General features: G+C 33.0%; 1 long non-coding RNA gene across 2 annotated transcripts in view; it reads left to right on the forward strand.

The window, feature by feature from the left end:
• The window catches only part of LOC145116475 (uncharacterized), a 1774-nt gene extending 953 nt beyond the window's left edge, over window positions 1-821 (forward strand). For both annotated transcript variants that reach the window (XR_013712107.1, XR_013712106.1), the window contains exons 3-4: window positions 1-138; window positions 556-821. The exon at window positions 1-138 is cut by the window's left edge and continues 8 nt beyond it. This is a non-coding gene — a long non-coding RNA (uncharacterized LOC145116475). The remainder of the gene's footprint in view (window positions 139-555) is intronic.
• The last annotated feature ends 1397 nt before the right edge of the window (window positions 822-2218 follow it).

Raw genomic sequence — 2218 nt, forward strand, 5'->3', positions numbered from 1 at the left:
ATACATGGGGTTTCTGGATCTGTTTTCTGTTGCTTCTATGCCTATTCTCGAGGTTCCGATAGTTATGCACTTGGCTCATTTCTTGCACTGGATTCTATTGATATCTTGGGACAAAGTACAAGGAAGCAAGTCAATAATGTAAGTTTTTAATTTCCCTTTAGTTATTCAAGAAAGCATACGACGAAAATTTAAGTTAGTGATCGTCGGTTGTGCATTGTTGACTTGTAATGTACAAGTCGGTATTGCACTTTAGGACTAGTCCACCGTGCACTTTGGTGGTCCCTCTTTGCTTAAGCTTACTAACAGTACAAAATATTGGTTTCAGTTTTTCTGATTATGGAATTCAAATACCCATGTTCAAGAAAGTTGCCAATTTGATTAAAGATTCAAATTTTCTGATCATAGGACTAGTATACTACGATTTTGATTTCAACATTTCATGGCTCTAATTTCAGCCTCTATGTAGTCTTTGCCGATTATAGAAAAATATAAATATGATCAAAATATACGATTTTCTTAATATGGGACTTATAATACTCCTTCCTATTTGATCAGGTTGTGTTCTTTGTGTTCAATCCGGCACTTGTGGGCAACAATCTTGCTAGAACAATCACCCTTGAGAGCATCATTTCTATGTAGTAATCTTTCTTGTGTTGTTTTAAAAATGTTACAATTTGAAGATTAACTGTTAAACTTGGACAATGGAATGGAATGTCAAACTTGGCATTAGGGACGTTTTTCGGTGTATTTTATATGGTATTTGGGACAAATGTGAATTGAATGTTGTATTTGACGAAAAGTTGGAAAATTTTTAATTTTAATTTTTTTTTTAAAATAAAAAGAAGTTAGCTACGGAATAGCTACGGATTTCTGTAGCTATTTAGTTTCGTAGCTATTCCGTAGCTATCCACTTCCGTAGCTATTTGGATCCGTAGCTATTTGGATTTGTAGCTATTCCGTAGTTATTTAGCTCTGTAGCTATTCTGTAGGAAATCCGTAGCTATTTATTTCCGTAGCTATGGTAGCTACGGAAAGTTCCGTAGCTATGGTAGCTACGGAAAGTTCCGTAGCTATTCCGTAGCGATTCCGTAGCTAATCCGTAGCTATAATTTAGCCACGGGCCATTATGCTACAGACATTTTTTCGTAGCAATTCCGTAGCTATCCGCTTATAGCTACGGATTGTGCTGTAGCTATTGCACTAGTTTTCTTGTAGTGTAAGCAAACAAGTTTTCATGTTGATGTTCGTTTGTTTGATAAATTATCTTGTTAATGTTTGTTTGTTTATGTTCGTGAACATGCTAAACGAATATAAATGAATGAACATAAACGAAAAAAGATAAACAAATACAAATGAACATATATGAACATAAACGAATATATAGGGCGTGTTCGACAAAATTAGCTGGTAGCGAGTAGCTTGTAGCGTTTTGTTGAACGTTACATGAAATAGTATTTAGATTTGAAGTGTTTTGTTTAAATTAAACACTAGAAGTTTGTAGTGTCAAACGAGGTTTTCTGTTCAAAACAAAACGTTTTGTCAAACGGTAAAAGTTAAAAGTTCTCAAACGCTTCCAAACGCTCTGTGACATAATATAGTAATGTAATAAAAAAATTATTGAACATATATGAGCATAAATAAACTTAAGGGAATGAACATAAACTAACGTAAACAAACAAATTAAATGAATACTTGCAAATATAAATGAACAAAAAAAATCATTGTTCATATTCGTTTGTTTAATTAAATGAACTAGAATTTGTATTTATTTATTGAATAAAAAAATATATGAGTTTTTTTGCAAACGGTTTGCTGAACGTTTGATCCGTTTACAACCTTAGTTACATCACACTCCTGATAAATTTGATAAAGCATAATTTCATCTAACCAAGGATCTATTACAAGAGAAAAAAGTGTCGAGCGGGATATTTAAATGATTGAAAGTTTGAGGACGCAAATAGTATACTCACCCATACACATGAATCTACCATGCATACGGACAGGGAGAAATATGAAGGCCAGCCTCTATGTAGAGCATATAACTTTTAAAAAATGATTCATTTATAAGAAACCCACTTTTTAATTGGGAGTCTTCTAAACCGCCAAAAAGAATTTGTACTTGTACTTTAAAAGAGGCTAATAACTTTTGTTTGGGAGCTATAAAGATCAAGCGGCGAGATTGAAAAAATGATTTTCTAAATGCACGATAAAAAATCCA

Source organism: Lactuca virosa, chromosome 5 (assembly GCF_052849685.1).
Source record: "Lactuca virosa cultivar CGN04683 chromosome 5, Lactuca_virosa_CGN04683_v6, whole genome shotgun sequence".
NCBI classification, from domain to species: domain Eukaryota; kingdom Viridiplantae; phylum Streptophyta; class Magnoliopsida; order Asterales; family Asteraceae; genus Lactuca; species Lactuca virosa.